The 15,000-nt window shown below is 32.8% G+C and overlaps 1 protein-coding gene and 1 long non-coding RNA gene across 3 annotated transcripts in view; one reads left to right on the forward strand and one right to left on the reverse strand.

The window, feature by feature from the left end:
* The window catches only part of LOC137644811 (uncharacterized), a 790,433-nt gene that overhangs the window by 5,626 nt on the left and 769,807 nt on the right, over positions 1-15,000 (reverse strand). The window lies entirely within an intron of this gene.
* LOC137645609 (uncharacterized) overlaps positions 10,814-15,000 on the forward strand; it is a 25,676-nt gene continuing 21,489 nt past the window's right edge. Inside the window, exon 1 of the mRNA XM_068378407.1 lies at positions 10,814-10,936. The gene's annotated coding sequence lies outside the window, so the exon portion shown is untranslated. The remainder of the gene's footprint in view (positions 10,937-15,000) is intronic.

A 15,000-nucleotide genomic window follows, 5' to 3' on the forward strand; every position in this document is an offset into this window, starting at 1 on the left:
TCGCCAGTATCACAATAATTACTTTCACCGAAAGTAAATAGGGCCATAATTTCTTTATAGTATTGCAGTCATACAATATAATTGAAAATCCTGATAAAAGCAGACTTAATAATGAAGATGAGAGTATAACCACACAAATATGGAGGTGCTTCTTATCTACTTATGCTAGATATAAATGGACAATGGTATTATAGTCGAAATGAATATAAATAAGAGAGTAAATTACTTAATTTCATAAAATGCTATGTTCAATTATTAATAATAATTTATTCAATAAATTCCATTCAATGTTCAAAGTATAAGTAAATTATGGGAGGATTGACTGAACCTCTTTATTTTGTTAATGTTTTTTATAGTTTATATAGGAGATATTTATTTTGATGTTGTAACTGTTCTTAAAATATTTTATAGTCCTTTTTTTCCTTTCCTTACTGGGCTATTTTCCCGGTTGGAGCCCCTGGGCTTATAGCATCCTGCTTTTCCAACTAGGAAGGAGGTTATGTTTTATGTTCTACCCCCGTGTGTGTGTGTGTGTGTGTGTGTGTGTGTGTGTGTGTGTGTGTGTAGGCTATATGTGTGGGTTTGTTTGTGAAAAGTTTCCTGACCACAATTTTAATCGTAATGAAACTTGCAGGGATTAACTGTTATGTAAAAAGCTGGAAATCATTTAATTTTGGAAGGTCAAAGTGAAAGGTCACAGTCGAGCAAAAGGTCAAGAAAAAACGTGCAGCGGAGGAGGTCTGTGCTCTACTGAGGGTCCCTCTAGTTATTACTATAAATCAACACTTATATTTCTATTTTGAAATACTTCTTAAGTATACGAACACCATTATGGTTCTTTACAAAAAGTAATGCGTAGACAGCTAACAATCTATGTTTGAAAATTTGAAATTTAATTTAGCCAATGTGGTGTGGAAAATAATGACAGCAAATACCAAAAACAAAATGGCTCAGCAAACTTATAAAATCTGCACAGTCTATATAGTAAACTGAGAGAATTTTCACTTCTGCAACGATAGAGCTAATTTATATATATTCTTTCATAGGTTTAAAGGCCGCTCATGAATGGCAGGGGCAGGGGACAGCGACATTGTCCTAGCAAGGAGAACAATGAACCCAGAGACTGACCATATATACTCGTCCATATGATTAGCGTCCAAGCCCCCTCTCCACCCATGGTAGGACCAGGGAGGGCCAGGCAATGGTTGCTAATGACTCAGCAGATAGACCTATAGGCTCCCCCAAAACACCAATCCTTAGCTCACAAGGATGGCAAGGTTGCACCGCACCGACCAAAGGAACTAACGAGTTTTAGTGGGACTCGAACCCCAGTCTGGCGATAACCGGACAGGGACATTATCAAATAGGCCATCACATGCGTATAAAAAGTATTTTATACACACACATATGAAAGAAAAATTGACCTAAGCATCTTGAAATTACTATAAAATGTAATTTTGAAAGACCAACTGGTTAACTATAATGTTAAAAATTTGCATAAAATCCCATAAAAATCTTGGAATAAATGTTGCCTGGCATTTACAATTTTAAAAACTAATATATTGATGTAAAGGGGTGATATTACGGTTACCAACCCATAAAAGATAATAACAAGTAGGGTAAGAATTACGGTTTCCAGCATTTTACTGAAATACGGATAAGAACAGTATATTTTTACGGATAATTTCTGATTAAAAGTGGATATAATCACGTAAAATGACTTCCATTTCCACTTAAAATTCTTGCAAACTGAATCCTTTCCTGAAATCTATAAGATGCCTACCAATAAGGTGAAAGCTAATGAAGAAAATAATAGAATGGCTTTTGATAATATGTTCGCAAAAACAAAAAATAAACAGGCAAAAAAAGAAAAAAATAGAAAAAATAAACATGCATAAAAAAACGAAATATAAGCATCTGCTATTTAAGATTAAATTTATTAAAATATGAAACCTATTTTGAAAAGCAAGGATAGAATCAGTAGTTTTCTATTATGAATGAAAATACATTAGTGGAAACTAGTTACCGACAATAATAATAAATAATAGAATTTTGGTATTTAATGACATTAATAAAAATAAATAATACAATTTTCAGTTTGTGGCAACAGAAAACATCAACAACAAACTAAAGATAAAATACAACCTGAAAATTCATATAAAAATAAAATGCAAAATTACGTATATCTTACGTACCATAAAAGAAACAATCGAAGACGTACAAACTCCCCGTTATAAATGATACGAGCTGGATTACTAATAACTGTAAATGACATAAATCTAAGTATTTTTACATTTGTTAGCATTCATAATCATATACAAAACAGTAGCATCCTCCAAAGAAAAGACAAGAGAATAACGAAATATAGGTCACCTAATATGACCTAATCTAAAAATCAGGTAATGCCCAGATCTCAGTTCACCGACTGACCCAAAGAGCAGTTCATTAGTATACAACACACATTAAGATGAAATGTTTAAAACGTGATGTTTTTAAAAAGAACTAAAATTAAGTATACAGTTCCGAAATTATGCCAAAGAGTTCTCGACAGGTAAAACTTATGTATGTTTGTGTTTTGGAATTAATGCAGTTGAGGTGGCCTATGTGGTAAGGTCCCTGACGATTGATCGCCAGACTTTGGTTTAGTCCCACTCAAATTCCTTAGTCCCTTTGGTTGTTGCAACGTCACCATCCTTGTGAGCTAAGGATGGGGCGTTTGGGGGAGCCTATAGGTATATCTGCTGAGTCATCAGCAGCCTTTGCCTGGCCCTCCCTGGTACTACTTGGGTGAAGAGGGGCTTGGCCTCTGATCAAATGAAACATGGTCACTCTCTAGGATATTGTCCAGCTTTTAGGGCAATGTCACTGTTCCTTGCCTTTTCCATTCATGTGCGGCCTTTAAAACCTTTAATGGTGGGTTTATGTGATTTGAAAGAAAAAAACCTTAAAGGGCTATATCAGGAATCAAAATAGATTTGGCTATTTTATGTACAGTTGGAGACAGGAGTCCTTGATACATCTCCCTCCTTAGTAGTGCACCCTGTCACACCCTTACTTCGAGGCAAGTAACCAAATAGATAGTGTAAGGAAGGATAGTGGAGAGCGAGGTGTACCAAGAATTCGTGTCCAACTGTACATGCACGTGATTAATAAGCTTAATTTCGTCATTAAATATTTATTGGATATTTCCCCCTTCTTGGTCAGATAATCCATCTGGTATGAGTGCCATGACCATATGGAAAAAGACTAGTATATTTTCAATTTTTTTTTTCTTTTAGAAACTTTAGTTCATTCTGTCAATCATCCTCGTTTTCTATTGCAGTTAGAAATCAACTATGAATACCTGCATACATAATAGGTTAAATGTAAAAAGGGGAAGGGAGGGATACCAGGCAATTAACGCTAGACAAATTATCAACAATCACTCGCCCACCCCCCCTAAAAAAAAAAAAAAAAAAAAAAAACAGGTAATAATCAATCACTGCCCCCCCCCCCAAAAAAAAAAAAAAAAAATTCAGGTTAAGTTGTCTTTTTCCACCTGAAAAAAAAAAATGAAATTTTAACAATGCTCACAACATAACCTCTGGCGATAAGCAATAAGATAATGAACATAGAATTCCTTTGATATCGAAGGAAATTATGTCAGCTATTTATTTTATCTATTTCTTCATTAACTAATATTCTATGGTTGGACATAAAGACTTTGAAAAAGTTGTGGGTCCTGTGTACATTTCACTTATGTCAACAAAGGAATGAAATTTATCTATAATCTGTTGGGTAAAGCTTACTGTACATCATTATTCACTTTCTTCCTTATGAGAGAGAGAGAGAGAGAGAGAGAGAGAGAGAGAGAGAGAGAGAGAGAGAGAGAGAGAGAGAGATTCTAAAAATAAATTTTATTAAGATGTTTATATCACTTCAACTAGGGTTGTAGCTTGGCTAATAAGTTTCAAATTGTAGCTGAATACAAGCACGTTGCATGTGCAGATGATGCTACTCTCTTTGAATGTAGATCTGGGGTTTCTGAATCTCTTAATAATAATGTAATTGTTCAGTGAGTACTTTCGTCTTGGTAAGGGTAGAAGAGACTCTAGGTATGGTAAACAGCTCTTCTAGGAGAAGGACACTCCAAAATCAAACCATTGTTCTCTGGTCTTGGGTAGTGCCATAGCCTCTGTACCATAATCTTCCACTGCCTAGGATTAGAGTTCTCTGCTTGAGGGTACACTAGGACACCCAGTTCTATCTTATTTCCCTTCTTCTTGTTTTTTTTTCTTTAATATGTGAAGGGTTTAATTTAATCTTGTTACTGTTCTTGAAATATTATATTTTGATTGTTTATTCTTTACTAGTAGTTTATTTCCTTGTTTCCTTTCCTCACTGGGCTATTTTTTCTTGTTGGAGCCTTTTGCTTTTCCAACTAGGGTTATAGCCTGGCTTGTAATAATAATAACAATGACAATAATAATAATAATAATAATAATAATAATAATAATAATAATAATAATAAAATGCACCTGTATTAAAACCCCACATTCTGCCATTACGATGCAAGGGTAGGAGGGTGTGCAACTGAATATAGAACACGGCCTGTTATTTCTCATTGGACGTTTAAGCAAGCCCTGACTGGCACTGTCACTTTCAAAAACAATATCGTATTCTGCTGATTATCGTTGTTCATTTTATCGACAGAAGTGTAATTTTATGGCGACCCTTCAAGAAAGAAGAGAATTATGAAATCTTAGATTAATTAATTTTATCGACAGAAGTGAATCTCTCTTGGGACTCTTTGAAGACCCTTTAAGAAAGAAAAGAATTATGAAATCTTAGATTAATTCATTTTTTTCGAAAGATGTGAATCTCTTATGGGACTCTTTGAAGACCCTTTAAGAAAGAAAAGAGTTATGAGATCTGGTGACAGATTAATTTATACAATTGCAAATTTGTTTACTTGCTTGTGTTCCTTGACACTAAATACAAGCATTACTTATCCTCAAATAAAGGTATCATTCAAGTGCAAAGTAACCGTACCCCTATAATCTCTCTCTCTCTCTCTCTCTCTCTCTCTCTCTCTCTCTCTCTCTCTCTCTCTCTCGTTTTATTACGCCGTTTCTCTTCTCTGGAACCGTCTCCATTTACATGGTAGAAAGGTTCTCAAAAATCTACTCTAAAGATGAGACCTGTCTCCAAATTTTATTAATTAACAAATCAGAATTACAACCAAATGTCAAGTGTCTTTAAAAATCTGTAAACATACAAAGCTATTAAACAGAGCATCTCACGTATAAGCAAACATCGCAACGATCAAGTTGTGTCATGGCGGATTAAGTGAAGGTTTCTCAGGTAGCCTACAACTACCCAGGCCCGATCCCCCCCGGGGCCCAGGGCCCTCAATCCCAGTGAGGGGTCAATAACCCTTGACAATCTTAAACATTCCATTCAGGCTTGTAAACTCACTATTTGCGAGTAGTATGTTCATTTACACGTAGTTAATACGTGCATCTTGATTTGTGGGGGAATAATATTCACGTGGCATCAAGGCAAATATAATATAGGGAAATATAAATTTATACCTTTGTACTCAATAGTAATTAGTAAACAGTTGGTTTATAGACGAACAGCACTATCAAAACAAAAGAAAGAGGGCATAAAGCAAATACAACATAGAAAAAATAAACGTATACCTTTACACTCAATAGTAATTAGTATAAAAGTGTTTTAGCTATATATCATTCCATCATGAACCAAACGAAAGGTTAATAGAGGAACAGATCTGCCAAAACAAAATAAAGTAGGCATAAGGCAAATACAACATAGGAATACAAATATACCTTTATACTCAACAGTAATTAGTAAAAAGGTGTTTTAGCTATCTATCATTACATCATGAATTTAAAAGAAAAAAAAAGGTTAATAGAAGAACAACTCTGCCAAAACAAAAGAAAGTAAGCATAAGGTGAATGCAACATCGGAAATAAATATACCTTTATTCTCAATAGTAATTAGTAAAAAGGTGTTTTAGCTATCTATCATTACATCATGAATTAAAAAAAAGGTTAAAAAAGGAACAGCACTGCCAAAACAAATAAATAAATAAACAAATAAATAAATAAAAAAGTAGGCATAACGAGTCGTTGTGGGATAGGTATAGTGTGACCATACCATCTAGAGCATTCGTCAAGAATAAAATCTAGAGCAATGGTAAAGTTGTTGAGGCCAGGCAATGGTCAATGCCCCGAGGGAGATCATCTACGCTGTTGCTAAGACAGCACCATCAGGGCCCTATGGAGAAAGCAAAACAAGTCGGTCCTCAAGGAGAATTTAAGTCTGAATTGCTATTGAGTGTTCAGATATATACATTGTAATATGCTATATATATATATATATATATATATATATATATATATACTATATATATATATATATATATATACTATATATATATATATATATATACACACACATATATATATATATATATATATATACATAACGTGTGTATGTATAGATTTGTGTATAATGTGTGTATATGTATATATTTGTATATATATACATTTATATATATATGTATATATTTGTATATATATATATAATTTACATATATATATGCATATATATATATATTATATACATACATATTTATATACTGAGAGAGAGAGAGAGAGAGAGAGAGAGAGAGAGAGAGAGAGAGATAAGGTACATACTGAGCAACGAGGAAAATGTCAATTTTCTTACCGGATTAACAAATAAACTTATGAAAATTACATAACTGTTATAGAGTAAGATCAACTAATGATATCTTGTAAGCACAATATATATAAAGATAAGAAATTCTTTTCTAGAATCTTTTTTTAAACTTGCGTTTACACATTAAAAAAAAAAACCCTTTCATGTTTTCTAAATATTTTCCCTTTTATTAGGCAGTACACATTTACAATTACAATTTATAACATATAGCTTATATATATCATAGTATATTTACATGAATAATCCAATCATGTTTGAAGTAAAACAACTCTCATCACCATAGAGTTCAAATCTATCTAACTGGCATCTCAATATTGTTGTAGACGAGATAATTGGGTAGTTACATATCCTAAAACATACCATGCATACAATGAAAACCAAATTTAAAACTACATGTGAAGCTACTGCCTTTAAATAACCTACAATCTTCAAACAACGAGAACATTTCAAATTTCAGGCATGTTTATCTTAAAGAACCCATACTCATTCAGTAGGGGTTAGTGGTGGCCTATGTTCTAACGTCCCTAACTAGTGATCGCCAGATTGGAGTTCGAGTCCATCTCAAACTCGTTAGTTCCTTTGGTCATTGCAAACTCACCATCTCTGTGAGCTAAGGATTTGGGATTTTGGGGAGCGAATATGTCTATCTGATGAGTCATCAGCAGCCATTGCCTGGCCCTCCTTGGTCCTAGCTTGGGTGGAGAGGGGGCTTGGGCGAGCCTATAGGTCTATCTGCTGAGTCATTAGCAGCCATTGCCTGGCCCTCCTTGGTCCTAGCTTGGGTGGAGAGGGGGCTTGGGCGTTGATCATATGTATATATGGTCAGTCTCTAGGATATTGTCCTGCTTGATAAGGCAATGTCACTGTCCCTTGCCTCTGCCATTCATGAGCGGCCTTTAAACCTTTTAAACTATGGTCATCATGGGTTTTCAGTCTTGCGAATTGCATAAAGGAAAACCCGATCTATCTATCTGCAAATAAATATATCTTACAAATTAGCAAACTAGTGCGTATAAAACCACTTATTGCTAAATGCCAAACTGCTGATCAAGTCTGGTTTTATGCTTCATGACCATTGTCAGCTGATAACTAGTGAACAAAGTCAGCCATCAGATACCAGCTGACATATGTTATCATAACGTTACGTTCAACTTTGAAAGGTTGGTAATTTTCTAGTTGATAAATGGTGTTACATAATGCTAACACCAAACCTATCTAATGCTTATCATACACAATAGTAATAAAATTAAGTGGCATTTGTATCAAGTTCTATAAATGCCTCTTCTTGAAACATCAATTTATTGCTACAGAACTATTATAACTGACAACATGATTACAACTTTAAACAACGAAACCCTTATCTATATATTTCTCTGTTTCTCTCTCACGCTACCTATCAGTCGAATTCACACACACACACACACACACACACAGAACCGTTTACTAACAAATGAATGAGACCAATGCCGTATTCAAAAGTTTAAAGACCGCTCATGAATGGCAGAGGCAATGGACATTGACATTGCCCTAGCAAGAAGGTCAATGGCCTAGAGACTCACCATTTATACATATGATCAGAGCCCAAGCCCCCTCTCCACCCAAGATAGGACCAAGGAGGGCCAGGCAATGGCTGCTGATGACTCAGCAGAAACACCTATAGGTTCCCCCAAATTCCCCTTCCTTAGCTTACAAGGATGGTGAGGTTTCAGCGACTAAAGTAACTAACTAGTCTGACTCGAACACCGGTCGGGCGATTACCAGTCAAGGACGTTACCACATTGGCAATCACAACCCATAATAATAAGAGGCAAGGAATTCAAAACATGTAAGGTTATAGTTATTCTATTGCGTGATTGGATGAATGACGAAATGTGGTTACTAAACTGAACTTTAAAACTCCAAAGATACAAACTTTATATTAGATATTATGCATTGAAACTCAAGTCAGGATGCCAGAAAACTTTAAATCAATCAATCATTCAAAATATCGTTACCATAAGACTTCCTTTTTTTCATTAGACAATTTCTTTTTTTTTCTGTTTGTTCCCTTATTTCCATTCCTCACTGGGCTATTTTTCCGTGTTGGAGCCCTTGGGCTTATAACATACTTCTTTTCCAACTAAGGTTGTAACTAGCGAGCAATAATAATAATAATAATAATAATAATAATAATAATACATGAAACTTGTTTACCTAGTGACGTCACAATTGAGATCGTTCTTATCATAAATAACTGATAAAAACATTACGACTGATATTCAGTACAATCGTAGGCCACATACCAACATTCCATCACACATCACATTTGGTGTTAAGCTGAATATGCTACCTCAGAAACATCAAATGAATATAGAAAATCTATTTATTTGTTTATTCACAACTTGTTTTATATATATACATATATATATATACATATATATACATATATATATATATATATATATATATATATATATATATATATATATATATGTACACATATATATATATGCGTATATATACACACATATATATACATATATATATATATATATGTATATATGTACATATATATACATATATATATACATATATATGTATATATGTACACACACATATATATATATATATATATATATATATATATATATACATATATATGTATATATATGTACATATATATATGTATATATACATATATATATATATATATATATACATATATATATATATATATATATATATATATATATATATATATATATATACACACACATTTGAAAATAAACAACGTTAGAACGAAAGTGAATAGTACAAATTGCATCGTCTTAAGAGAGTCGTGCACAATCTGTGTATGTGCGCGCGCGCGCGCGTGTGTGTGTGTGAAGGTATTATGGGTTACATGGTGATGAGGAGTCCACTTGTCAAAACTCAAGCGACGCCAGAGTGACTTAAAGCAAATACTAATTGTCTCAAGTAGGGTACAACTTTTTTTTTTTTTTTGCGCAGTAAAGTACTGTACATTATGTTTTTAGACAGGTCTTGAAACAGTCAAAACATCTCTCTCTCTCTCTCTCTCTCTCTCTCTCTCTCTCTCTCTCTCTCTCTCTCTCTCTTTTATATATAAATATATATACATACATGCATATATATATATATATATAATTGATTAATAATAATAGCATTTACCCTCTCTCTCTCTCTCTCTCTCTCTCTCTCTCTCTCTCTCTCTCTCTCTCTCTCTCTCTCTCTCTCTCTCTCTCTCTCTCTCTCTCTATATATATATATATATATATATATACACATATATATTATATATACAGTATATATATACTATATATATATACACTATATATATATACATATGTATACATACATATACACATATATACATAAATACATACATACATAAATACACAAACATATATACATATATATATATATATATATATATATATACATACACACACACACACACACACACATATATATATATATATATATATATATATATATATATATAATATTGGGAAGTGACACCTTGAATTAAATAAAGCACGAATCTGCGAAGATAAAAAATCTAGTTTTTATCCAATTCCCAATCCGGGGATTATAATGATTGAATCCAACTTTTCCTTCAAATCAATTACCACGAAGAAATGTGAGCAACGCAATACATTTTACAACTTGCTTGGCTGTAGTAATATTAAGCATAAACGCATGATAAGATAAGCAAGCAAAACGCATGCAATGTATATCTTTCATTCATGCAATGTATAGCATCTATACAAAATTAAACATACGCATACTTATGGTTCCATATGTATAAACAAATCAAACAGCGTAATTATATTCTATATGACATCAACATACGTCAACTTTTCACGAGTTCGCAAGTCATAAGCACGCGACCTATATGTGATTCAAAAGCACGTTTATTGGGGGGGAGGGGTTATATCTAGAGATTCACGAGTTTCACGGGGATGTAGGGAGGGGGGGGGGAGGGGGGGGGGGGCTTATGATGTGGGACTGGTAACTGGGTGAGTGGTACAACCAGCAATATTACTACTACTACTACGGGTTCAGCTTCGCGCCCTCACTCAGTCGACCAGTCACCTTACCGCTTGTTGGAACGTCGCTGTCCTTACCTCCTTGCAACCAGCCACTAGACGACCACCAGCTCTCGTCCAAACACCTTATTTCATCCAAGGTCAGACTAAATTAAGTTCTCATGGCTAATTATTTGTCCGTCTAAGTTTATTCTGTCGTGTTTTCGGTAGAATCTTCCCCAATTGTATTGCCTCGATTCTTTTTTTTTTTTTTTTTTGTATAATGTTCCATTTCTCATTCATTAAAAAATTATCTATAGCTAATCATTTGTCTGTTCAAGTTTATTCTGTTGTGTTTTCAATAGAATTTTCCCAAATATAAGTAAACACGTATCGCCTCGAATTCTTTTTTTTATATTCCATTTCTCATTCATTAAACAGATTACATGTAGCTAACCATTTGACTAAGCTTATTCTGTTGTGTTTGTTTTCGACAGCATTTTCCCCAATATAAGCAAACATGTATCGCCTCGAAATTTTCATAATATTCCATTTCTCATTCAGTAAACAAATTATATATAGCTAATCATTTGTCACTCTAATTTTCTTCTATTGTGTTTTCGAAATCATTTTCCTCAATATAAGGAAACATGTATCACCTCGAACAAAATTTCTCATAAAATTCCATTTCTCACTCATTAAACAAATTATATATAGCTAATCATTTGTCTAAGTTTATTCTGTTGTGTTTTCGAAAGCATTTTCCCCAATATGAGCAAATATGGGTTGCCTCGCAATTAGTGTTTCTACAATATTCCATCAGACATACGAGTAGTTTTAATACTGGTGGATTCTTGGAACATTTGCTAAATAAAAAATTAAGTGCAACAAGAAAACTATGGATCCACAAAATATTCTATCATAAAATTCCCCATCCTTATGTAATTATATTGACTATAAAAGTGAGGATAAGACACTCTTTCTCTCTCTCTCTCTCTCTCTCTCTCTCTCTCTCTCTCTCTCTCTCTCTCTCTCTCTCTCTGAGAGAGAGAGAGAGAGAGAGAGAGAGAGAGAGAGAGAGAGAGAGTACATTCCACAACTGACATCAAAGACAATTTTCAAATTAAACCTTATTCTTTTTCAAGAGACACTTAAACACGAGTGTGTGTACATACGTCGCAACACAAAAAAGAAAATATTTTTCATTTGAATCTTTTGCAGAATTGAAAATAATGTAGGAATGATAATTATAGATATATGAATATGAATTAATTCATAAAAAACAATATCTGATAAAAGTATTATTTATCATTTCAATGTTTTGCAGAAATAAAAACATTGTATCAATAGTCATTACTGAGGTATGAGTATAAATTGATTTATAAAAAAATAATATCAGATAAAATTAAAAACAAATACCATACGTACTGCGGACAGGTACAGTACACGTTCATGCATTAACTCAAACATTAACATGTATAAATCTACTTATATTCTTGAAGGACTATCAAAAAATTTAGGACCGAATTCCACCCTTAGAATGAGATGACCTTGGCAAAGGCAACGGTTAAAGACCTTTACCCTACTGAACTCATAAGAAAACAAACATCTTTTTCTTTTGACGAAATTCTGTTATCTCATGCAATATTATTATTATTATTATTGTTACATTATCATTATTATTATTATTATTATTATTATTATTCTTATTATTATTATTATTATTGTTACATTATCATTATTATTGTTACTATTATTATTATCATTATTATTGTTATTATTATTATTATTATTATTATTATTATTATTATTATTATTATTATTATTATTATTACTACAACTACTTGCTAAGCTACAACCCTAGTTGGAAAAAAGGATGCTATAAGCCCGGGGGCTTCAACAGGGAAAATAGCCCAGTGAGGAAAGGAAACAAGGAAAAATACAATACTTTAAGAACAGTAACAACATTAAAATAAACTATGAATACTTTAACAAAGCAAGTGGAAGAGAAATAAGATAGAATAGTGTGCCCGAGTGTACCCTCAAGCAAGAGAACTCTAATCCAAGACCGTGGAATACCTTGCAGAAAATGTTTTTATGTTGAACAGGAAGACATAATTCTCTTTGTATAGTTTGTATTACAAAGATCTTTTAATATTGCTACTGGTGTTAAAATACTTTTTCAATTGTTTAATTCTTTTCTTATAGTTTATTTATTTCCTTATTTCTTTACATCACTTGGATATCTTTTCCTGTTGGAGCCCTTGGGCTTATAGCATCCTGCTTTTCCGATTACAGTTGTAGCTTAGCTTGGGATAATAATAATAATAATAATAATAATAATAATAATAATAATAATAATAATAATAATAATAATGATAATAATAATAATAATAATAATAATAATAATAATAATAATAATAATAATACCTGACTTTCTGTGACCATAGTTTTGTTTTGCAGCATTAAAATGAAAGAAATGAAAGCAAACAAACATTACAGTGTAAACAAAATCAACTTCTTTCAATTGCTCTTGCTAGACTGTACACTCGGACACACAATTCTATCTTATTTCTCTTCCTCTTGTTTTTTTTTTTAAGTTTTTATCGTTTATATATGAAAGATTTATTTCGATGTTATTACTGTTTTTAAAATATCTTATTTCAATTGTTCATTATTTCTCTTACAGTTCCAGAAAACTTCACATAAATCAATCTCTTGTAGTTTATTTATTTCCTCATTTACTTTCCTCACGGGGCTATTTTTCCCTGTTGGTGAGGAGCCCTTGGGCTTATAAGCATCCTGCTTTCCTAATTAGGGTTGTAGCTTAGCTAGTAATAATAATAATAATAATAATAATAATAATAATAATAATAATAATAATAATAATAATAAAAGGGATTTCTTTCAATAAAAACAAAATACATCTTGAGCTGCAATCAGCTGTACATTGCATTGGATTCCAAACCTCAGGCCTGCATTGGTAGACGGGTCTACTCAGGCCTGCATTGGTAGACGGGTCTACTGTAGTACGCAAGTGTTATCCTGCCAGAGGCCTTGAGAGTTGAGACGCCGTATAGACTAAAACCTCCACTTTTTATTCGGTTCACGCGGTCAGGATGGCTACGCACTTAATAAGATTGTGTACGAAAGAGCGTAGGTTCCAGCTAAAACCTTGAGGTACACCGCAATTCTTTATTATTTTTTTTTTTAATTCGGTTATATCACCATATATATCATATTGTGTACGAAAGAGCGTAGGTTCCAGCTAAAACCTTGAGGTACACCGCAATTCTTTGTTATTTTTTCTAATTCGGTTTTATCACCATATATATCATAAGCATTCACACAAACAAACGCACATATACTTATATACATAGATAGATATATAGAAAGATAGATAGATAGATAAGTATGTAGTCAAATACAAAATAATTAGACAGATAGACTGATAGATACGTATGTATAGTCAAATACAAAATAGTTAGATAGACTGATAGCTACGTATGTACAGGCAAATACATAATAGATAGATAGATAGACATACATAGGTATGTACAGTCAAATACAAAATAGATAGATAGACTGATAGATACGTGTGTACAGTCGAATACAAAATAGATGGATAAACAGATAGATACGTATGTACAGTCAACTACAAAATATTTAGATAGACTGATAGATACGTATGTACAGTCAACTACAAAATAGTTAGACTGATAGATACGTATGTAGTCAACTACAAAATAGTTAGATAGACTAATAGATACGTATGTACAGTCAACTACAAAATAGTTAGACTGATAGATACGTATGTACAGTCAAATACACATGTCCTGTCCTCTCCGGTGCCTCACTGTAACCCCAAATATCTATAGACCAGAGAGAGAGAGAGAGAGAGAGAGAGAGAGAGAGAGAGAGAGAGAGAGAGAGAGAGAGAGAGAGAGAGAGAGCTTATATTGACCACGCTTTGCTCATATATTAAAACCGCTTTAATGGAATTCCTTGTAATATCCCCGTACATTGAGCCTGGCATTATTACTAGAGCTATATGGAAAGGGACATTAATACACAGCGTTTGTACTAGTGCACCATTAAAAAAAAAAAAAACGGTAGGTATACTTATCTCAATCATTATAAACTTGTATCGAATTGCTTACACAAATTAATCAACTATTAAATTCCCCCCCCCCGAAAAAAAAAAAAAAAAAAAAAAAAAAAAAAA

The sequence above is a fragment of the Palaemon carinicauda genome, chromosome 8 (genome assembly GCF_036898095.1).
Source record: "Palaemon carinicauda isolate YSFRI2023 chromosome 8, ASM3689809v2, whole genome shotgun sequence".
Lineage (NCBI taxonomy): Eukaryota > Metazoa > Arthropoda > Malacostraca > Decapoda > Palaemonidae > Palaemon > Palaemon carinicauda.